Genomic DNA, 24,496 nt, shown 5'->3' with positions numbered 1-24,496 from the left:
CCTCTAGAACCCTCAGTTTGTTTCTCAGAGTCCATAGTGTCTCATGGTTCATCTCCCCCCTCCGATTTCCCCCGCTTCATTTTTCCCTTCCTGCTATCTTCTTTTTTTTTTTTTTTAACATATAATGTATTACTTGTTTCAGAGGTACAGGTCTGTGATTCAACAGTCTTACACAATTCACAGCGCTCAAATTTGCTTAAACAAACAAAAGGATTTTTTTTCCTTTGTTAACAGTGAAGGATAAAAGTGAAGTTGATTGTTAGGCAAAATAAATTCAGGGAATCAAATTGCCAAAAGAGCTGCCTCTTCATCTTGTTCATCTTGCTCCACTAAGTCTCAGCTTCATTTTTTGTTTGTTTTTTTGTTTTTTCCTACTGTGCAGACTAGTTTCTTCTCTTTGTTGGGAGACACAATGGAGCAGGGAGGTATAGTCATAGGAGAAGAAAGCAGCCAGATTAGGGAGTGATATAAAGTATCACTAGAAGGCGAATGTTAACTAGATGTCAAGTTTGGCAAGATGGCAGAAACTAATCATAAAGTTTGGGAGTTTTGAGTTAACAAAACAGGGCTGATGAATGACTTCATTAGAAGTGGGAAGAAGCAAAGGGAGAAATCCCAGCCAGTGTAGCCATTCCTGACTCTCATTTCATAATTTGGAATTTGCCCAAAAAGGAAGGCTGAGAGAACACATTTATAGTAGACAGAATGATGGTCCTCAAAGATATCTCTGTCCAAAATCTTCACAACATGTGAATGTGTTTCTTTCATTGCAAAAGAGACTTTGTAGCTGTGGTTAGGTTAAGGCTCTTAAGATGGGAAGAGGGTCCTGATGGTGTGTGTGAGCCCAAAGTTCTCACAAGGGTCTGCATTAGTGGAAGAGGGAGGCAGGGAGTGAGTCAGCGAAGGAGAGGTAATAGGAAACGTAGAGGAAGGAACGTGATGCTGTTGCTGGCTTTTGGTGGGGGAAGGGGCCACAAGCCAAGAAATGTAGGTGGCTTCTAAATCTAGAAAAGACAAGGAAAATGATTTCCCCCTGGAGTGTCCAGAGGAGTACAATCATGTCTATGACACCTTGATTTTAGCTCTGTGATACCCATTTTGGAGTCTGATCTTCGTTAGTTCTTACTCCTATTTGATTATAAGTTCTGTCTCCCTCTATCAGACTCTAAATTCTTTGAGGCAGGGTCTATATAAGTTTTCTCTACCACCCCAGCAGCTCGTTTAGTATCTTGCATGTGGCATGTATTTCCTATATGTTGTTCAGAGAGTAAATTAATGATGTGTGGGATCCCCTTCCATATGGTTACTTGGGATAGAACACCATGATTCTGCTAATGTTGCCTCTGCCCAAACTCTTTAGGGAAATCCCATTTTGAAACTTGGAGCCATTTCAGAGCCATATAAGAAGGCAGTCTTAGTCTTCTATAACTTTTTGTAATTGGAAATAAAATAAAACATAGCAGAATAAAATAAAATATTAAGTCCACCTAGAATGTAAGGATTGACCTCCTTTGAAAAGATTTAATATAGACATTAAACAAGATTTGTTTGAAAAGGAGTAAATGGCAAAGATGAAGATATTCCTTCAAAAACAGCATCCCACAATATCTAATGGACTATTGAAAACACTTTTACAATAGAAAGGACAATCTTTTGTTTCTACACTTACAGAGACCTGATTTGATATTTTTTTCTAAATATTTTGAGTAATATTTGTGGAGTATCTCAAAAAGTTTAGTCCATGCCCTACCAGGTATTATAAGCTCTGTGGCCACCTTGATATATTACCATTTGTTTCTTAATAAAATAATACAGTCATCTTGCTTGAATTTTTATAGACCTTAAAAGATTTTATTCTTATTTGATGACCTAAATGTATGTGAGAGACTCAGTTTACAAATGGACAGTACCCAAGCCATCCATATAAATAGTACTGTGGCGCACAACCTGCAGCAACTTGCCTAGGAAACCAACCTTTCATCTACAGTTAACGACCCAGGAGGCCAGCCTGCTACATGTCATACTTGCAGGAAACCAGATTGCTACCTCTAGTAACAAATCAATTCCCTAACTTTTGTCCTGCTACCAACTTAAGACCACCCAGAGAAAGCCAATTATGCACCCCTGACCAATCACATAGGATCCCCCCTTCTAGTTAGGCTACCTACATGCTCCTCATTCTAACAGCCTCAGTCAGGGCATACCTGCAGCCTTTCCTTTTTTTTTTTTTTTTTTTTTCCCTCCCACTATTATAGCTTTCCCCCTCCTCTGCTGGCCTTTGAGTCTCTACCAACACACAAGTAATAATACTGACTCTCTTGCTGTATTAAGCTCTGAATAAATAGCCTCTGCCTTTCTCATTCAGTTGGTCTTTGTTTATGATGCTTATGCTTTTTTTTTTCTGTTTTGAAACATAATAAATAACTTTAAAATTATTTTAGGTTCCCCCCCCATACCTTTAATGAAGAATTATGTGGAATCCTGGCCATGATTTATCGGGCAATTCCTTTATTTTTAGACTACAGACTATTTCAAATCTGGTTGGATTCTGATTTAACCTGATAGCTCTTTCCAGTTTCCTTTTCATTGCTCCTGATTACTTAGTCACTAATTGCAGTTTTAATTACACTCTCATCTTTTCTGAAGATCAGGATATTTTTAAGAGAAGATAAAAACAAAAGTAGTTAATTACCTTCTCACAAAGGATCTCAAAATATGTTTCATCTTATGAATCAGCAGTCCCCAGTGTTTCCTTCTTCATGGCCCGTTTGAAAAGTTGCTTGATAGATGAGAAAACTGTAGTGCAGAGTGCTTGAATATGTACGCTGTTGGGGCTGCTCAATGGAAATTACAGGGTAAAGTGCTGTGACATGCATTCTGCAAGCAGCAGCAGAATGTCATTCTGTCTTAATTGTTCCCCTTGGTGGATGGCTTCCTTGGGTTGCTATTTTGGAATCACCCTTGTCTTGGGGGTTATGATCATGAGATCTCTTCTCCATTAGTCTGCTGACTCATATATCATATGTTGGATCAAATGAAATGCTCTAAATGCTAACGAGGTTGAGGGCTCCAGGCTGTTTGTATTTAATTACAAATATTATGTGATTTTTTTTTTTTCTTTCTGAGAACGTATTCAAGGGAAGGTGAATCTTCTCTGACCTAGAGTTGGGTGGCAGAGTAATGCCTATCATGGTGCTTAGGTTATACTTTGATAGGCTTTGTCCTTGAGAATATGATATGGGCTGTGGTCAGCAGACTTCACTAAATTAATTTTTAAAAATTCATTAAAAAATAAAGCAGATATTTCAAATCAAGAAGAATTTTCAAGCTTTGACTGTGTCCTTTGCTATGTCAGACCATGAAGGGATTGAAAAGTGTTTATCCTCACTCTTTTGAAGAGGAAAGGTACATGTAAATGCAACAAAGAAAGAGGACTCTGTATTTTGTCTTTATGCACCCTCCCCCCTTTTAACTGTTGAGAACATTTGTAAGTGCCCTCCAGAACCAAGCATCTCCCTCTCTTAAGGTTTTCACAACTTTCTGCAGTTGAGTTACTCACTGCTCTAACCACAGTGCTCCCTCTGGACAAGGATCCAAGCTCTAGACATTTCTATCCTTCTTCTAAAGCAAAACGAATCATTTCCAGGGGCGCCTGGGTGGCTCAGTTGATTTCAGCTGATTTCAGCTCAGGTTATGATCTCAGGGTTTTGGGATCGATTCCCATGTCGGGCTCCCTGCTCAGTCTGCTTGAGATTCTCTCTCTCCCTCTCCCTCTGCCCCTCCTCCCCACTGCCCCCCCCCACACACATATGCACTCTCACTCTCAAACAACAACAAACTTAAGTGGTTTCCATTCTGATGGGGCATACCCTTGTGACTGTGATTCTAAACCAATTTATACTGGGGCATTTAGGGATCATCTGAGTTTTACCCATTTTACATTAATTTGTATTTCAGCAGTAGTCTCTTCAGAAAGGCCTTGGTCTCTCATGGTGGGGAATTACATACCTTTGGGAGGCCAGAAATGGAGATGTAAAAGGCTGCTGACATCCCCTAATATGACATGTTGATGGGCTGTCTAGCTTACCTGTGTTAAGTCCAACCTTGAGAATGACCTTACAGAGAACCAAATATGGTCCCAGAAAGTCTGAGGGCTTCTTCCTTCAACAAGTAGATTGCTGTGAAACCCATAAAATTGCCAGAGTTATGGTTTGGTATGCTCTTATTTTCTTTGAGATATTATTTCCATTCACTCCATCTCCAGGCACTTCTTCAGAAGATGGTAATTCCTTCTAGGAAAGGACTCCCTGACCCTCCTTATCAGGTGTTAAGGTCTTGTTTGTTCTCTGTTCCAAACACATTTAGGTAAATACTTGCTCACCCATCCCTAGCAGAGTTTATAACAGAAATCCTGAAGTCTTGGTTGTAGAATCAGGACACAACCTCAGTGTTACTGTTTATAGGCGCCCTTGGTGAGTCTCTAGTGTGTACTGTGCTTGTCCAGGAGACCAAGAGTAGCTTCCAGATCCCTCTTGCTCTGTTCTTGCTCTATTTTGTTCTTGGCCTTTTCTATTCTGCACCACATCTGTGGGACACAGACCTTTCTGTCAAGGTAGGTTTGCTGCCACCTACCTTCCCATTACAAGGGGCTCTGAGTCATATAGAATTGAGATCTAACCACACTCTGCATGCTCACTGTGTGACTTTGGCTAGTAGATTTCTTAACCTTTCTCAGCATTGTTTTGATGTTGTTCATCTTTAAAATGGGACTGTAACATCTACCTTATAGGGTCTTTGCAAAGATTTAAGCATTATGTGTATAAAATGCGTAGTTTGTTATATAAGTTCAAAGTTTAGTAAATGGTAATTCTCCTGGCTTTGATTTTTACGTTGGTGTGGTCTCTCTGATTCTGAAGGCACTTGAAGTCAACAAAACATCTTTTGTTTTTTTTTTAAGATTAAAAGTTCTCAAGGTTAAAATACATTAACAAATTCTAAAACTAGATAAGGAATTTTTTTTTTTTTTGGTCATTACTGAATGACTTAGGATACTTCATATGCTATGACTGAATTTGTAGATTATATCCAAAGGGTACCTGTTCGTAAAAAAATGAATACATGTTTGATTTTGAGGGGTAAAGAATGAATCACGTGATCTGAAGTCCTTCCTTCATCAACTGTGAATCAGCTAGAGTCAGGAGTGGGTAAATCATAACTGGAGAAGAAGGAGTTATTGGCCTCAAAGTTCTGAAATTGATGGAGTTAGTCTTTGGTATACTGGCCTCTCCTTTCTGCCATGTCCAGTGACCTCATTGTCTCTCCTCTTCTTAAAAACTTATTAGAAACTAATAATAGTCAGTATTTAAATACCAGACGTTATATGTCATTAGTTTTCTGCCCTTCCACCCCTTCGCATTTTCAGTTTTATGTATAGGGATAGAAAAGATTGGTGCCTGATTAAAAGGATTTGAGCCTTTTTCATGCAGGGCAAGAAAATGTTTAGAGTAAAAGGGAAACCCTTTCTTAGTCCCCTAAAATTAGTCTTTAGTAATGTTCAGGTTTTGTTTTTCTTTTTTATAGACAACAGTTTTTGAACCTGTTCAATTTAAAAGATAAGCAGATTTGAACACAAGCATGGATGCTTTAAGAGTTATGCATGCCTCTAAAAAGACTAAGAATGAATTCTAGGGCAGGTGGCAAACACGTAATGTTACATGCAGCAAGTCCAGATATAGAACAGCACAGCTGTGTTATGTAGCTTCAATAACTTTGAAATTAGAATAAAATTATTAAATATGAAATATGAAAAAACAATATAACAAATGTGAATATCCTTTCAAAGCATGTTACACCTATGGGACTGAAGCAATGGAATTCTCATGAATCAGAAACCATCATGTCTACAAGCAGTGTGGATTTTTGAGAACATCAGGAACAGTTCTTTCTTTTCATTTGAAAGTAAGTGAAAAGAGAGCAAGCTTGCATTTTGCTGCAGTAAATACTATTTATTTAAGTAATTTGGGCAGTAAAATTACACAGTCACAATAATTTCTTTAATGACCCATTTGGGTTTTTTTTTGACACAAATTGTTTCCAATAAAAAGGAATTTATTAAATAGAACTCAGTATTTTTAGATGAGCCCATTTAGATGAGTTTGTTTACATTTTGGGGATAAATCACAAAAAGAAAATAATAAGAAATGGCGTTGATTATTGTCAAGGGTAAAATTGGGACTACTGAAAGGATGAACACTGCAGTGTGATTAAATTAGATTTTCTTGTTGATTTTGATTCTAAGGGCTTACTGTTTAAGTTCAGTCTTTTGCCTTGATTGGAATTGTGCTTATATGGATATATCTGGTGAATGTGCTTCTAGATATGCATGCAGGTCTTACGAATTTCACTTATATTTGAAAAATGCAGAAGTACTTCCATTTATGTTTCTTTGTGTGTGTCTGTAGCAATAGGCAAACATTTTAAAATAATTAGCTTATGGGGGGTGCCTGGGTGGCTCAGTTGTTAAGTGTCTGCCTTTGGCTCAGGTCATGATCCCAGCGTCCTGGGATTGAGCCCCTCATCAGGCTCCTTGCTCAGCGGGAAGCCTGTTCTCCCTCTTCCACTCCCCCTGCTTGTGTTCCCTTTCTCGCTGTCTCTCTCTCTGTCAAATAAATAAATAAAATCTTTAAAAAAAACAAATAATTAGCTTATGGAATAGAAATGTAAGAATATAGTACTTGCTTTAGCAGCATGTATACTAAAATCCCTGCACAAGGATGACACGCAAATTCATGAAGCATTCCATATTAAAAAAAAAAAATGTAAGAATATAAATATTCATATTAAACTTCTAGGTTTTTTCCTAGACATTTAGCCACTAGCCCTATATATATTCAATATATCAAAGAGGTGCAAAATAGTGGGAATCTTTTGCATTTGAGACAGCCAGTAAGACTTCTTATGAACTCTGGAGGTTTTAAAGACTCTAGTCTGTAATTATACTGACCTCTCCACAAGCAACTGTTTATACAAAGAGAGGGTTAATTGTTCACTTATTCAATATGTATTGAGCACACTCTGAGCCCCAGTCCCTGACCATAGGGAATGTAGGGTTTAGGGAAAGTGACAAGAAGACAGGCTGGACCCTTAAAAGCTCACTCAAGGATGCCATGTGGAAAATGGATTATTGGGTCTAGAAGTTGAAATGAAGGATAAAGTGCTTTGAGGCTGTGTAATTTTTTTTTTTAAAGATTTTATTTATTTATTTGAGAGAGAGAATGAGAGAGAGCAAGCACATGAGAGGGGGGAGGGTCAGAGGGAGAAGCAGACTCCTCGCCAAGCAGGGAGCCCGATGTGGGACTCGATCCCAGGACCCCGGGATCATGACCTGAGCCAAAGGCAGACGCTTAACCATCTGAGCCACCCAGGCGCCCCGGCATTGGGATTTTTTAATAGGATTTATTATTATGCTCACTAGTACAGAAGTAGAGTGCCACCATCACAAGCACCTAAAGCACGTGGCAAAGGATAGTGGTCAGGAAACAAACGGTGAGGAGCCTGACCTTGGAGATGGGAGAGAGGCCTGGTTGTGTATTGAGTGGCAGAAAGTTTGGAAAAACTGTTTCCTGTAATAACTTGGGAAGCAGACTATATGTACCCCCAAGTGAACTAGCAGCACTGGGTAGAATTTGTCATATACAACCTCAGGTGGGGGTCATTGGTGTTAGCAATTGCCTTGGGCAAGTGGCACCACACAGACAGGACCTCAGGAAACAATTGGATTTCAAGAAGCTTGGCTAAAGGTGAGGAACAAGGTAATATTGTCACTAGATTTGTGTGTGGGGGGTGGTGAAAGGAAATTTTAAAACATGAGAGGGTAAGAAGGAATGTGTGAATGATCCACAGTGCGTCATTTCCCTTGGGGATTATGGGGAATCCTGTCTTATACCGCATTGCAGCTCTACCTTCACTTCTAATCCTAAAAAAATAATAATAAAATAAAAATTCTATAACTTATGGTATATTCCCATGAGGTTAAATTTTAAACTTCCTCAATGCCGGGGATGTCTTCTATTTCTGCATGTTCCCCAGGGCTAAATGCAGATTTGAATATAAGTGAGTGCAATACGTATCTTATTGATGTTTAACCACTATAGACATTGAGATTGCTTAATTGGGAAATGAGATTCTGAAGAAAATATGTGGTATTAGATTTCAGAAATAGGAATCTAGGATATAAATTAGAAAAGAAAAAATTCCTATTTTGCGGAATTCTGATGAACGTTACCAGGGAATTTTTAGAACATTCTTGTGCAATTATTTTTAATTTTAGTTTTCAGGCCACGAACAATCTCCTCAGTTATAAATATGCGCTATACAGAATATAAAGCTGCATAGTTATATTATGTCACAAAGGACTTAGATATTTCTATAATTGTGTTTTTACATTACCTTCTTATTTTTGCTTTATCTATTAACAATATTCATACCAATAAACTACTAAGAGCATTTTCACTTATATTATTGTCTAACTTTCACATTAGTTATCTAATTTTGACACAGCCTAAGAAGATAGGCTAAGAAGATAAATTTATTTCTACTTAGTGACAGATCTGGGATTACAATTCAGTTTCTCTGCTTTCCAGTGCAAGGGTCTTGCACTATATAAGCTCAGTCGATGCATTTGTGACATTTATGTCGTATTTAGTTCATACAGTCTTGCCAGTTTTTGTGTCTGCCTGCCTTTTCTGATTTCTTTGATACATTTGCAAAGAAGAATAATTAATCTGACCTAAATAGATTTAACACATCCATCCAATATTTATTTGGTAGATGGCTTATAGATGGTGAGGATTTGAGGGCCACCTCTACTTGAGAAGCCCATTCAAGCTGCCTGAAACCTTTTTCACTGTACAGGGCTGACATTTAAGGTCTTGATTCTGTGTCCAATCTCAGTGTTCTCTGGGAACCACACTGCAGTGGCTGAAGCTTAAGAGCACCACTGCTCTTAGCAATAATGTTCCATCAGCAGGTGGGGACTGGTCGGGTAGGGGTATTCTCTGGGCCTCAAATCACTCAGTGTTATTTGTTGTATGTAACTGCCTATATGCGAAGTTGACTGGCCCCAGAAGAAGAGTGTTCTAGGCAAAACTACTGGATTGGTTATCAGGGAAACAATTTCAAACTGGAGCAAATTTTAATTTTCAACAGAGATTGTATCCGGAATTATATTTAGTTATAGAAAAAAAGGGCATGTTAGCAGCCGAAGTTATAATATGATAACTCTGTTATTATTTTAGTAATGGTCAACCTGCATTTTAATTGTCTCCTCTGTTGTCAAATTGCAGATAATGACCTGTCCCTTTCATGAAGATAGAATGAAATATGCCTTTGGGAACAAAAAGAAAGGAACATGGTCTAATGAATTCAAATGAGTGGTGCTGAGCTGTTGAGTTCACACCCAATTCTGTGCTCTAAATGACATTCTTAGTGGTCAGATCTTTTCAAACAGTATTTTTAAGCTATGAAAAAAAGATAATTAGTTGTCAGTTGGAGATATTTCCAAGTTTTTCATCCAATTTTTTTTCTCATGCCAATTTTGGACTAGGTCTTGCACCCAATTTTAAAATACCTTGAAACAGCGCTTACATTGGCATTAATCTTGCCCAGAGAATAATAAGTCTCAGGAAAGGAGTGTCCCTTGGGAATATAGCACATGCTTTCAATGAAAAAGATCTGGACTGATCATTGGGTATGCATTTTACAGTTAGATCCACCAGCAGATAGCTATGTATTTTCTTGGGACAAATCATTTAACTTCTCCCTGTCCATTTTCTCACCTATAAAATGGGAAAATAATGCCTGTGCCTTTTGCAGGAATTTTAGGTTGTCAAATGTACATTTTCAGTAGAATAAGTATTTGGAAAATATAATCTCCTTTAACAAGCTCAAGGTTGATAATTATGTTCTGTGTCCTAGAATTCACTAGCCATCATGGACCTGGGGTACTTTGAAATGTGGTATACTTTTTTTATTTCTTTTTTTTTTTTTTTTTTTTTTAGTTTCTATTTTCAAAGTTGGCTCACAGCTTGGATATATTTGAGTAAAGCAGCTTTTCCTTATGGCCCCAATCATATGGCTCTTGAGCATATAGGGAAGAGTGTGAAAGAAGAGGGTGGGAAAGCATAACATTAAATATTCAAACTCCCTAGAGTTTTCTTGGCTTGAAGTGTTGTCTGTAAAAAGAAAAAAAGGTGGGGTGCGGTGAGGGGAGAAGAAAAAAGAAAGGAAAAAGACCAGAGTCTTTTATCCTATTAAGACCTTTTCTGTGGTCAGATTTACCTCCCTCACTTTTTGTTTTTTTTATTTTCATTAAGTGCCACTAAGAAATTAGATTAGATTAAAGGTCATTAATCTCTCCTGAGCTCTGATTGAGTTTGTATACAGAGTCTAAAGCAGATATCTGCCTTTAAAGAGAAGCCCACCCCCCCTTTCTGTTATTGCATGCCCTGTTTAAAATTCTGCTTTTCATTTATGTCACCTGTGTATGGCTCATCGAAAGGATTATTGAAGGAATGCACCTTGTTTGGGAGTAGGTAGCTCAGGGAAGCAAGCCTAGCAAGTAGCATTCAGTTTCTTAGATAATGGTGCCATCTTCCTGGCACTTATGGAGACAATGAAATATTCATGAGTTTCTTAAAGGCTTTTGGAAAGAATGTGTGCTGGAATGGAACATTAATGAGCCAGTCTCTTCTGGTTTCATGCCAGGCAGGGGCTGTTAAATAATTAAGGTGTGACAAGCCAGAGTTTACACAGGAGGAGGTGGAAAGAAGCAGTCCTTCAGCATTGGAAATGTTCCCCTGCCATATTGAAATGAAGACCCATCTGGTCCAAGTTCTCTTATGTTCCTTGGAGTACTCTCTTTAACAACCTCACGGTACCCAATGCTTTGAATTGTTTTGCTAAAAACCTGCCGAAGGAACACTGAACTACTTCAAACATGTTTGGAAATCATTCAATTAGCCTTTATTATGATCAGCACTTTAGGCATTGGGGGAAAAAAGGACAATTGTACCTCAAGGTTCCTGCCTTCTAATACCCCTGAACTAATTGGAAAGCTATGGAAAAAACTACTCTGTGATTAGTTGTTAAATTGTGTAGAGCTTAAAATGATAAAGGGAGAGATACAGTGAGGACTCTTGAGTCAAGAGGTTTTCATAGGTGATGGGGGGACTTATCTTGGGCCTTGAAGAAGATACTAGACTTGTATGAGCAGAGGAGAAAATGAGTGTTCATCTTAAGAGGAGTAAAAAATGAACAAAAGTGTAGAGAAAGGAATGCACAAAACTTGAAGAAAATGAAAATATTCTGTGATGCCATATCATCAATAGACATGTGAAAAATAGCATTCCTATTTCTCACACAAAAAAATATATAAATAAAATGAGCCTATGTCCTATTTGGGCAAATGTTGGCTCACCATGACACCCAGACTCTGTGAAAGGGAAGGTGGCCTCCCAGGAGAGACTGACTCAGTCTTCCAGCAAAGTAGACAAATTGAACTCTGAGGAGTTTTTATGTGTGCGGATCTTTCATATCAGATCATGAAAGCAGACATTTTCACAGCTTTGCATTAAATATGCAAAATCTCATGGTTCTTTCATAAGAGAAAATATTCATGCTGCTTCCCTTGGTCACCCATACATTATCCTCAGAGTTGTCAGTCTGCAGCTTTCTCTGCAAGGCTGTGCTTTGGAGATATTTAATGGCTGCTTTTCCCTGTTTATTTTTCTGCCATCGCTTGAGCAACTAAGCACTCTGCACAGAACACAAGGTTTTAAAAACGCATGTTTATCTCCATCTCTCTGGCTTACAAACTAGATTAGAGAAATATGTAAATAAAAAAATTTAATAAAAGTCACCCATAGTCTTACAAAGAAATCACAGCTAATGTTTTGGTGAAGTTCTTTTTCACTTTTTTTTTTTTTTAACCCTATATAGCATATGGAGGTCAGCTATTTATTTATTTACGTGTATGTGTATGTATTTAGTATAGTTGTAATCTTACCAAATATATAGTTTGTATCTTAATTTTTCCCTTGTGTTATGTTAGAAAAGATTTCCTAAAAAATGTTTAAAAAGTATGCCATTTTCAAACTATACTTAATCTCCACATAACACACCATAATTTATTAAAATATTCTTTATTCTTGAATATTTGCGTGTTCATAATATTTCGTTATTGTAATTAACACTTTGATAAACACCACTTAACATCAATTTTCCCTTATTCTCTCAGGGTAAATTCCCAGATGTAAGCTATCTGGATCAAAATATATCAACACTTTTAGTGATGTGGGCTCATATTGCCAAACTGTTCCCCTAAAAATACCAACTTACCATCCATTAAATGAAAGAGAAGGCCCATCTACTTCATAAAAGATTCATCATCAACTTGAATATGATTTTATAGAAAGATCTCAATTTTGTAGGTGAAAATAATAGCGGTGGTTTTATTGCATTGTTTATAAAGTTGAACATTTTATTTCATGGGTATTTGTGTGGGGAATGTGTGGTGTGCGTGAGAGAGAGTTGTTTCATCATGACTTTTACTCCCTTGTCTATTTATTGTAAGTAGGCTTTCATCGCTATTAACAACAATTGTTATTTTTATGGTCCTCATAAAACTTCTAACAATGATAAATGTGGTTTGGAAATCAATGAATTATAACGAGGACTTCTTTATACCAAAATTCATTTATCATAGGAATAAAATTGGAATCTTAGGACCTTTTTAAAACACATTTTGAAATAGGTTTAAGTCACTAGGGATGAGCTTTAGAGGCTGATCACTTTCTTCTAAGAACTGGTTTGATTTTCCAACCCCAAATCTATCTGTTGCTCTTCATCACTTTATAATACAGAACCTTCCATGTGGTAGGAGCTACTGAAATTCAGACATAAACTTCCAGAAGAAAATGCTTGTTTTTTGTTTATTTTATGGGTTGTTTTTTTTTTTTTAAGTGACAGCAGATGATACATTTCATTATATTAGGGAGGAAGAATTGTTCTTTAAATGCATGGACATATTTAATAAACAATATTATCTTGGGAGTCTTTAACTTGCTCATTCATTTCCCTTCTTCCGACAGGCCAGGAGTAAGAGCATCATTCCCCAGACATATAATCTCACTCTTCCATTACCTTCTTCCTTTTCCCCCATTGTCTTTCATGAGTTACAGGGTTTTTTCTTTCTTTCTTCTTCTTTTTTTTTTTTTTTTTGCTAATCCTTAAGTGTAATAATCTTACTTCCATCTGTTTTTCCTGTATCATTCATAGCTTAATAAAAACTGTTCTTTCTTCAAGCAAGAGAGAGGAGGGTTCTGTCCTTAAAATACCATGTATATTTTTATTTTAATAGCATATAATATGTACAGTTGTGAAACAGGAATCTTATTCCAGAATGACCTGAAATCATTCATTGTAATGCAGCAAAAGGTACATACATAAAATAAATAATATATAATAATATATATAAAATACAGAAAATGATACATATGAAATATATTTTATAAATATATGTAATATGTTTATTAAATGATTTCATATTAAAAGAGCTTATGCTTAGCCTCATGGATACAATCCCTGATGGATACAACCTAACAGCATTGTTGCGATCTAAATACCTCATTCTAAGAGTTAAAAAAAGTTGTCACTTGTCAGTGAAATAAGGTCTCTGGGAGCAAGTACAAATGGTTGGTGTACAAATCTAAATGAGATCCCTCTGCCCTGGGGTAACACAAATCAGCCTTGGTTTTAGCCAGAATGGAGAGTGTGATAATTCGGGAGGTATGAATAGAAAGATCCCACAACTTAATCACTTCTTAAAAATGTACACCATCATTGGAAATATCGGGGCAAATACACAGGTGAAGATGTAATCATATCCATAAAGAAATACTTAAGTACACATAAGAAAAAAAAGATACCCTCATGATCCATGTACTCTGGAGGAGAACTCACCTACAGGTGGATCAATCCAGGAATCCATGTGATAGTTACTTTGCTCACAGGTTACTCAAGTAACTCCTTGGAAGCCAGTTTTCCCCATAAGTTGGGTCCAAGGCCAAATTCTGTGGAGGCTTTTGAGGAGGTGCCTGTGTCTGATGTAAGCAGTGGGAGAGCCGGCCCTACAGTTGTTGCCCACAGTTCCTGGTCATTGGCAGTCAGCACAGCTGTTGGGGTTTCCCTAAGTGTAAAATGAGGCTGCTCTCAGCCCTCAGATTGATTTTCTCCATCTCCCTGCCCCTACTCCATTCTTGATTGCCCCTTCCTCTTTTCTGTGCTCAGGGTCCCCCTTGTTTGACTGTACTTGCTCACCCTAATCTCACTCAATCTAGTCAACTTGACCAGTCCTCTGGCTATTTCCTATTCCTGGAAATCTGGCTGCTCACCTCCAGCATCACATCTACTGGCCAAATGTCTCAGCTTTCCCCTTGGAATGTCTCCGGAGGCTAATTATCTCCATAGACCCCACTCTCATCTAAGCTACCACTGTCTCTCTCCTGGTTTGTTTCAGAGAACCTCTGAAATGGTCGCTCTGTCTCCTCCCTGCTCGTGGGACAATCTGAAAGCTCCCTACCTTCCTGACCTCACTGCCTGTCACCCCCACTCTTCTACTCCAGTCGCAGTGGCCTCCTCAGTATTCCACACACTTGCCAACAAACTCCTGTATTAGGGTCTTTGTAGTCTGTGTTTTCTCTGCCTGGAAGGTTTTCCCTAGAAAGACCAAATGAGCAGGGGCAGCTGGCTGGCTCAGTTGAAACCTCACGACCATTTCTTCATATTCCTTCGTATTCATATTAGCAGGGATTCCATCTCTGGCCTTCTTGTATAAAACAATAACCTATCTGTATTTCCCTTCCTTGCATCATCTTTTATCATAATATATCTCATCTTTTTTAAAGATTTATTTGAGAGAGAGAAAGAGAGCGTGAGCGGGGTAAGGGGCAGAAGGAGAAAGAATATTCAGACAGACTCCCACTGAGCGTGGGGCCCCATGTAGGGCTCTATCATGAACCAGGAGACCAGGACCTGAGCAGAAACCAGGAGTTGGATGCTTAACCAACTGAGCCACCCACGCACCCCAATATATCTTGTCTTTGAACAGAGCGTATATATGTGTTGTTTGTCTATTCTTCTAGAATGCAGTCTCCACGAGGGCGAAGATTTTTGTCTTTTTAACATTTCTACTATTTAATCTCCCAGTGCTTAAAACAGTGCCTGGCACAGGATAGCCCCATAATAACTAAGTGGTGAATGAAGGAAGGTTTGAATGAATAAATGAATGTACAGTCTTATTACCTCTTTCTTACTTCATTGTATTGGAAATAATACCTCGGGCCCCTCAAACATTTAAAGACTGAGGAAATTTCAGTCTTACTCTCAGTATAGTTTTCCAGAAAGAAAAATAAATATACAAGGCAGTTTGCTATGTCCAAAGTCACCAGACACCTAATAGATGAAAGGAGTATTTCTGGGATGGTATATGTATTTACTCATACCCCATCTCATCCTGCTCATTGAGGCAACTTAGGATGAGAATGAAGTTAGTAGTGAAGGAAATGAGACAAATGGAAACCAAGATCAGGAAAGGATGAAGTTAGTTCATATAACTGCAAGCAGGTATTATTCATCCAGCTTTAATTGTCCCAGTTTAAAAGGAAAGAGGGAATATCCATCAGCTCAAGATTTGTGGTATCTATGAAGACAAACAGTAGCAGGCCTGTGATTTGCTAGCTTTCCATACTTGTCCTTATTAAAGCCTTTTACATTATAAATTCTTGCATCGTTTCCTGTTTTCCCGGACAACTGGTATGCTCTGTGATGCCTACTAAGCTAACTATTTTATCGCCATTGCCAGATACGCAGTTTAGTTTTAATAAATTTTGAGAACAAAGGAATAAATGAGTGAATGAATGAAGGTTGAATTAAGAGGATAAAGACATTTTAAGGGGCGGCTGGTGGCTCAGTCGGTATATCGTTTGCCTTCAGCTCAGCCCATGATCCCAGGGTTCTGGGATCGGGTCCTGCATCGGGCTCCTTGCTCGATGGGGAACCTGCTTCTCCCTCTCCTCCCTGCTCATGCTCTCTCTCACTATCTCTGTCTCTCTCTAATATAAATAATACATTTTAAAAAATTAAAAAATAAAATAAAAAGGCATTTTAGGGCCTGTGCTGAGACGAGATGCTTCATGAAGCTGGATCAAGTGACTCAGGACAGGTCAGCTCCAGGTTTGGGTGAATGGTGGGCATATTGAGAAGTTGCAAAGATAGAAATACATTGAATAAACCTCAAATAATTAAATGGCTTTCTGCTCTGTAATGCAAGTCTGGCCAGTTCAAGGGAAGCTCTGGATTTAAAAGTCGGTATTTTGATGTGGCAGATCTTAATGAAGGAGTTAAAGTTAATGAGCATTGTTCTGATTTTTGGAATTCTTGGGCACACTAACGTGTTTCAGTCACTGAGCGCTCTCTACCCCTAGGAACAGTGGCCTTGGGCTTAGGATGGGTGTCTGACTTTTTTCCTCTGCCTAGCTTGAATTTTGATCACCTTCACTTATTATTAATTTACTGAGAAGCTACCTTTCGCAAGCATTTTCTGGATATTTGAGATAAAGTGAAAGATCCATACCCTGCCCTCACGTAGCTCAAGTTCACAGAGCAGTGCACAAATAAAGTTGGATATTTGAAACCTTCCTGTAGCCCTATGGCATAATTGCTTGGGAAACTCAGCGTCCATCTAGCCAGATGCCAGTCTACAAAGCTGACTGTTAAGTTTCGACTTCAAGCTGCTCGCTCAAACCAGAGCCTCTCTTGCCTCAGGGCTGTCCTGTCACGTCAGACTCCCCAGGACTGACCCTGAGAACCAGCCCCTGGTCAGGTGTCTTATCATTCGGAGGATCCTTTTGGCATTCCAAGCGCTGTCCTACTCTAGATCATTCCCCTGCCTCCCTGACCTCTCTCTGTGGCTGCAGTAGACAGTCTGATTTTTTGTACTTGAAGAACAGGATGAATTCAGCAGAATTGAGCCCTGATACCCCTCAAGAATATAACCCTGCAAAATTATTTCAGCTCTCTAATCCACAGTCTGTAAATAGGAGTCATACGCCTTTTTCTGAAGGTTTCTGTGACAAAGAAGATGAGATATTATTTTATCACAATGCCTGTCACAGGGGCTCCTGTTTTCTTTCTCAGCTCCTGTGAACAGAAGTATGGCCAGTAAACAATGCCTGGAGGAAGGAAGTAAAAGCCTAGGAAAATTGAAAGAGTCCATTGAATTCTTAAATTGAAATGATTCCTCTGGAGAGTACACTTAAGTAAGTTATTGAAAGCAGTAATTTATTAGTAATATTTGGGACACAGTGACCTTGGGAAATGTAGTGTAGTTTTCATAATCACTCTGGCTTATTGTATTCATTTTACACTTCAAGATACAGTGACTTATATGTTACCCAGAAAAAAATTTACAATAACTAAGAATCACCATGACTATTAATTGTTTTTAATTCAAGTCTATCAAGCTGCTGTAGCACCATGTAAAATATTTAGCAATTAAACAAAATTACACAAAAAAGCTTTTCCAGAAAAAAAAGATAATTTTCTAATTTTTCTTTGAATAATGTCAGCCTGTGTGTGTGTGTGTGTGTGTATGTATGTGTTTGAATAGCACTGAAGTTTGGGGTGTCATTGTACTCTTTAACTGTTGATTTGCATTTGAAGTCCTCCGATGAGTGTAGTCTAAAGTGCCAATTTAGTTATATTTTTATTCAGTCAATCCCCCACACTTGCTCACACTTGCTGTTCCTGAGGCTATGAGCCTTTATTAAGGTTATAAAATGCTTCGACCTTCATAAAAGGCACAGTGACTTCCCTTGAGGTCCAAAGCATTAATGATGAGGTGAAATGCAAAATCATTATCTGAGGGCAGCATCTCTCCTACCACAGAAGCTATTCAAATCATCCGATTGAAAGGCAAACCTACCCAAAAGCTAATAAAGAATTCTCCCTGGCAGTTGAAATATTGGACAAATTGCTTTTCAACCTATGATGGGATGTTAACTGGGTGACAGCCAAATGATGCTGCTGGTTCAGTATATTCCGCCTCTGTAGGCTGGGTAATTGATGGTCTTTGGGTCCAGAAGTCAGAAGTTGTTGGTGAGTTTGCACTGAGAAACTTCAGTGTGGAAATGGGCCAGTGGTGAGTGTTTATTACTTGCCATTGTTTTAGCACCAAGGGCTCTAAGAGGAGAGCCATGCTTCATTCAGGGTTAGTGTCACATTTGCATTCAAGTGTTCATGAAAACTTGTAAGTGCATCGGTGAAAAATTGAATGCTGACAACATGAGAAAATGTCACTTATATGAAAACCAGTAAAGACAGGGTCTTCCCTTCTTCCCTTCTGAAACAGCTGTGTGCACCTTGTATGTAATACCCATAGGTGATGCTCGTGACAAGTAAGTGTCTCTAGTAAAACCAGTCTGTTCATTTCATCCTAGACTTGAAGGTTATGTTAAAAATAGCCTTGAGTGTTTGAGACTAGAAGGTCCATGTTGACCAGTATTTACTCTACCTTTGTATATTGAAACTTACTCATTTTTTGCATGATGAAAAGAAAGAGTTCTCCATAAATACATTAAAATCCAAATTCTGTATAGTCCTATATTTATTATGAAGTGGGTGTTCTTGGGCTTCTATTATGTAACATATAATTCGGTATATGATACCAGAGACAAAGAGTGTTCTGGTTAAAAGGGATCTAAAAAATCATCTAGTTCATGGGTTCCCATCTAGTTCCTGAGTCCACAGAGGATCACCAGTCTACAATGGTAGAAATGTAGGTTGATAATCATGTTCAGTATTTCATAAAAGTTGCTGGAAATCATACATTTACTAGTTGTTGTAGGGTTCAACTTTATTTGCTTTTGACTGGCTTGATACCAACTCAGGGCATAAGTAATACTATTATGTATGTTCTCACTGCTACTCAGAAGCTTTGGTTAGCAGTAAAGTAATTTGTGAGAAGTACATAAAATCTGGGTTTTCTGTTCAGGCTAGCCAACTAAACTTAACCTTAATCACTATGTAGTTCTTGACACTGTTGAAGCATTTTCTCATATAAATTAGGCACGAAAGCATAAGAAACAGTACTGGCATTTGTTTTGATAGCATATACACTAAAATTGGAATGATACAAAGAATGGTGTGTCCTCTGAGCAAGGATGACATGCAAATTCATGAAGCATTCCATAACTTTAAAAGGAAAGGCTATTCTAACACACAATTTTTGTACTGGAATTTGCTAACCTGTAATACGGAATTTTCCTTTTGGCCAATAATCAGTATTCCTCTCTAAGTCACTTGGGCATTGCTCGTTTCTAAGAAATTGAAACTCTAATCATTGTGACAGCTACATTGAAAAAATAATTGTACAGAAATTAACTTATCTTCATTTGGTTTTAATTTTTAAATGTTTGTGAAAGGAGAGGGGATGGGGAAGAGGAGTGGATGGTTGCTTTTGTAAGTATAAAATAAATGAACATGTATTGGATACCAAAACACAAGCAAAGACTAGCATGGGAATGAGAATCAGGAGATCTGGTTTCTGGCAATGACTCGGTCAACATCTATGGCAGTTTTAAAACATTGCTTTATTTATCTTAGTTTTTAATTTCTAGTCATACCAAATAATCTCTAAGCCTCTTCCAGTGATGCACTTCAGTGATGAAGCAACATTATTTTGTTGTTGAATGTACTTCATATTCTCAAGAAAGATATTTAGGAGATTTTGATCCTGGAGTTATTTATACTGGGACTTTAGGCATATTGAATGTAGGAGGTCTGCTTCCCAAAGACTCAGCAATCTAGTTTCCTCACTTTTTAAGGGCATGAGTAAGAGACTTCTAATAAGGAGGATTTTAAAGTAAATTTACCTTAAGCCTACTTAGACTATGGTACCCTATGAAGATTCAAGAAGTGAATTAAGTAAAGGCTGAGAAACATTTGGGTAATGCCTTCTAGTTACACCCAGCAGGGAGTGTTTGGACTCTGGGTTTCTTGGAGAAAAGAGAAGTCATGAGAGTAGCTTAAAGAACTAGTGGTGCTTAAACCCATCTCGCTCAATATTTCCTGCAATATAATAGAGAAAAACAGAGATCAGCAGAACTACATGTGAAACAACACACTCAACATTCTTGGAGAAAAAGTGTGGCTTAACTTAAAAATAACTGTAACCAAAGTGAAGAAGAAGGAAAAAGAGAGAAAAATAAAACCAAGTCCCAGAAAACGATCTCTTATGTTCCCACAATGCCACCAGATTTTGATGTCAAGCAAGAAGTGTAAAAAAAAAAAAAAAAAGTACAAGGAAGAAACAAGAACAGAGCCAATGACCAGAGTAAAGTTAAGCCAAAAACATTGCCAGGAAGAATCCATCTACTCTGAGTGAGCAAAACGGGTAAAGGGGGTTGAAAGGTACAAGCTTCCAGTTATAGAATGAGTGAGTCATGGGGATGTAACGTACAGCATGGTGAGTATAGTCAGTGATGCTGTATTGCATATTTGAAAGTTGCTAAGAGAAGAAATCTTACAGGCTCTCATCACAAGGAAAACATTTCTCTGTGCAGTGATGGATGTTAACAGGACTTGTAGTGGTGATTATTTCATAATGTATACAAATATTGACTCATGTTGTACACTTGAAACTAATATAATGTATGTCAGTCACACCTCAGTAATAATAAAAAAAAAATACAAGGGGAGGCAAAAAGGGAGTCACTTTAGAAAAAGAAATTGAATGAATGAATGTATGAACAGATTTTTATGTCCAGCTAAGGTGTTTGTCAAACTTTACGACTTTAAAAAAACTACAAAACAGTTTTTTTTTTTAAACATATAGTGTATTACTAATTTCAGGGGTAGACTTTAGTGATTCATCACTTGCATGTAACACCCAGTACTTATCACATCATGTGCCCTTCTTCATGCCCATCACCCAGTTACCCCCTTCCCCACCCACCTCCCCTCCAGCAACCCTGTTTGTTTCCTACAGTTAAGAGTCTCTGAACAGTTTTAAAGATTTTATTTATTTGACAGAGAGACACAGCGAGAGAGGGAACACAAGCAGGGGTAGTGGGAGAGGGAGAAGCAGGCTTCCCAAGGAGCAGGGAGCCTGATATGGGGCTTGATCCCAGGACCTGGGACCATGACCTGAGCTGAAGGCAGACGCTTAACGACTGAGCCACCCAGGCACCCCTCTAAACAGTTTTAAACTCAAACAACTTAGAACATTCAGTATGTATGAGCTCTCCATGAAGAATTTATTAGATTAGCTTTATTCAATTAATAGATGAATGGGGAAACTTCACCGAACACTGATGATGGGTTTTTTAATACATGTAACTGTGGACCTAAGACACAAACCCAGGTATGGGTGAGGGTGGAAGATGAACACATGGATATTGTATTTTGTGGCAAAGCAGAAATAAAGCAACTAAATATGAGTGGAGACGACAGAGGGGAAGTAGAAGGTAGAATAAGCTCATTGGTTGATGTATAGGGAATAGGTAGGATTTCAAGGGTACTGTTAAAATCTAACAAACCAGAAAATAAAGTTCTACTAGGCTCCGAACTGAATTTTTACTCAAAACTCTTTCTCTAAGAAAATATAGAACAGGGGGCATTATAGAGGATATAAAGCCAAAGGTGACAAGTAGAATGAAAATATAATTCCTGCTAGTTATCATTTTTTAAAGATTGTATTTATTTATTTGAGAGAGAGGAGCAGGAAGCCTGATGCAGGGCTTGATCCCAGGACCCCGAGATCATGACCTGAGCCAAAGTCAGACACTTAACCAACTGAGCTACTCAGGTACCCCCCTAGTTATCATTTTTTTAAAAGATTTTATTTTAGTTATTTGAGAGAGAGAGCGTGAGAGACAGCACAAAAGAAGGTAGAGTCAGAGGGAGAAGCAGACTCCCCGCTGAGCAGGGAGCCGGATGCAGGACTCGGTCCCGGGACTCTGGGATCATGACCTGAGCCGAAGGCAGTCGCTTAACCAACTGAGCCACCCAGGTGCCCACCTAGTTATCATTTTTAATTAAAGAGCAAATAATGCCATTTTGTAAAGAACTAAATGTAGCAAGTATAACCTGATATACATAATTATAAAATTATTGTGACAAAAACTGAGACCAACAGAATCGAGACATTCAAGTTAGAGGACACACATCAGTCATATCAGTAAATATGAATGAAGTTAACTTGTTAAAACAATGTGATTTTCACTTTGGTTTACATAGCTATGCCCAGCCATATGCTGTATACAAGGGGAAAAATTAAAGTGATTCAGAAAAGCAAGCAAACAAAACAGACAAAGGTATACTGGGGCCACAGAAACAGTAAGAAAGAAGGGATGTGAACTTGGTATCAGATAAAAGAGTATTTAAGCCAAAGAGCAATAAAATTGATGAGAGATATGTTTTAGTGCTAAATGCCATGATTCAAAATGATAAGAAACTAAGAATATGAATTAACAAAAGAATTCAGCAACCATATTTATGTGGTAAAAACTCTAGAATATAGAAATGGCATAGGTAGAGAAGTTTTTATAGACTGAATTATGAATTATAATTCATAATTATAGAAATACAATCTCAGATCCAGACAGATCAAGTGGACAAACCAAAAATTAATTAAAGAGCCAGAAGACCTGAACAACTTAATAAAATAGATCTTACCATTATATACCAAATTTTAGGCTTTGATAATAGAAAATACACTTCCTTTCCAGGTGCTTATGGAACATTTACAAAGTTTTCCATACACCAGCTCACAAGGAAAACATCAAGATGTCCTATAATGCAGAAGTACTACAAAATATACACTCCACTTAAAATGCAATAGAACTAGAAATTATTAACAAATCAAAAAATTAAGAGGCCCTTCCACCAAGAATTAAAAAAAAAAGAACTCTTCTATTGGACAACTTTTAGGTGAAGCAGAGACATACAGATTGAAACTACAGAATTCAGTCAAATAATAAAAATACTACATATAAGAAACTCTGGGATATGGTGTAAGCAGTGGTCAAAGAAAAATTCATAATACAAACACTTCCACCAGTAGAAATTAAAAAAAAAAAATGAAAACAAATATTCAGCTCAAGAAACTAGAAAAAGGACAAGCCAAAGAAAGCCCAGGAAAAGAAATAATATAAAAAAGCAGAAGTTCAGGTAGATTAGAGGAAAACAGTAGTTTTGGGTGTGTGCAAGTATATGTGTGTGCACACGTATTTTTGCAAGTTTCCTTGGGATTGGATGTGGGGATGTTTCAGTGATAAACCGTGTATTCTTTTGGATTTCAGGAAATTTTATGAAAAACACAGATAGTATTAGGATATAAAACATTTATATATACTTTTAAATACACTTCTTTATTGTTTGAACTGAAATGGCCACACAGCAGTTCAGACCTACCCTAAACGGCACTTAGAATAAAGGTGATACCACAAGCAAACTGCTGATTCAGCAGGTATATGATATATATATATATATATATATATATATATACACACACACACACACACACAGATTTTTTTTCTGTAATTCATTATTTTACAACTTGAAATTGGGAATGTATGAGATTTTCATTACATAAACTCTGATTGCTTGTACCGAAATGTCAAGAGGGGACTAATCCTTTACAGACCCCAAGCAGGGTTGTTTCGTTCGTCTCTGTAACCGATAATAGGAATAAGGGAATCTATAATGTGCAGTATCTGTACCAGCCAGTGTGGTGACACGAGGAAAACAATGGACATTACTCTTGAGTGAATGAGAGGTATGTATAATCAATGCCGTGTTTCTTCAATTATGTTTGGGTTTTAGAATTATATTTTTCCAGCTTTCTTAATGCCCAGCATTACCACAGTTCTTTCGGTGGGGGGGAAGCTCTTCAATAGGTTGAGTCTGAAACACTGCCTCACTCCCCGTTTTCCATGAAGCACTCCCTTGAAATGCCTTATTATCAAAAACAATTGCATCTTAGCCGAGCACGTGTTTTGATTGGATGAGCTGGAGACAGGATGTCTTATTTCATAGAATATGTCTACAACGTGAGGCTGAGAACAGTTGTTCTGAGGGTTGAGATTTTATCTTACACATGAGGGCCTCACATATTCCAGGCTTTCAGAATATCTATTGAACGACTATGTCAAAGAGTGAACAGTTGTTCATTTTTAACAATTTCTATGCAGATACAGTATTCTCTTCTTTAGACACATTACAGGTTGTCAGTTCCTTTTGTTGTTGATATCTCCCTAAAATTTCAGCCCCCAAGAACAAAAGAATATGGTAGTTCTACAAGACTAGGCCTAAATTATATTTCCCTGGTCAGAAAAATACTTTAATTACTTTATAAACTTTTCTCATTTAAAACAAATTT

At 37.7% G+C, this 24,496-nt stretch overlaps 1 long non-coding RNA gene and 1 pseudogene across 1 annotated transcript in view; both read left to right on the top strand.

The window, feature by feature from the left end:
* LOC115939789 (uncharacterized) overlaps positions 1 to 24,496 on the top strand; it is a 292,461-nt gene that overhangs the window by 131,689 nt on the left and 136,276 nt on the right. The window lies entirely within an intron of this gene.
* Positions 19,213 to 19,312, top strand: LOC115939793 (U6 spliceosomal RNA; annotated as a pseudogene).

Source organism: Leptonychotes weddellii, chromosome 13, assembly GCF_054177405.1.
Source record: "Leptonychotes weddellii isolate Sample4059 chromosome 13, ASM5417740v2, whole genome shotgun sequence".
Classification (NCBI taxonomy): Eukaryota; Metazoa; Chordata; class Mammalia; order Carnivora; family Phocidae; genus Leptonychotes; species Leptonychotes weddellii.
Note: the sequence above shows the minus strand (reverse complement) of the source record. Positions and strands in the feature narration are given on the sequence as shown.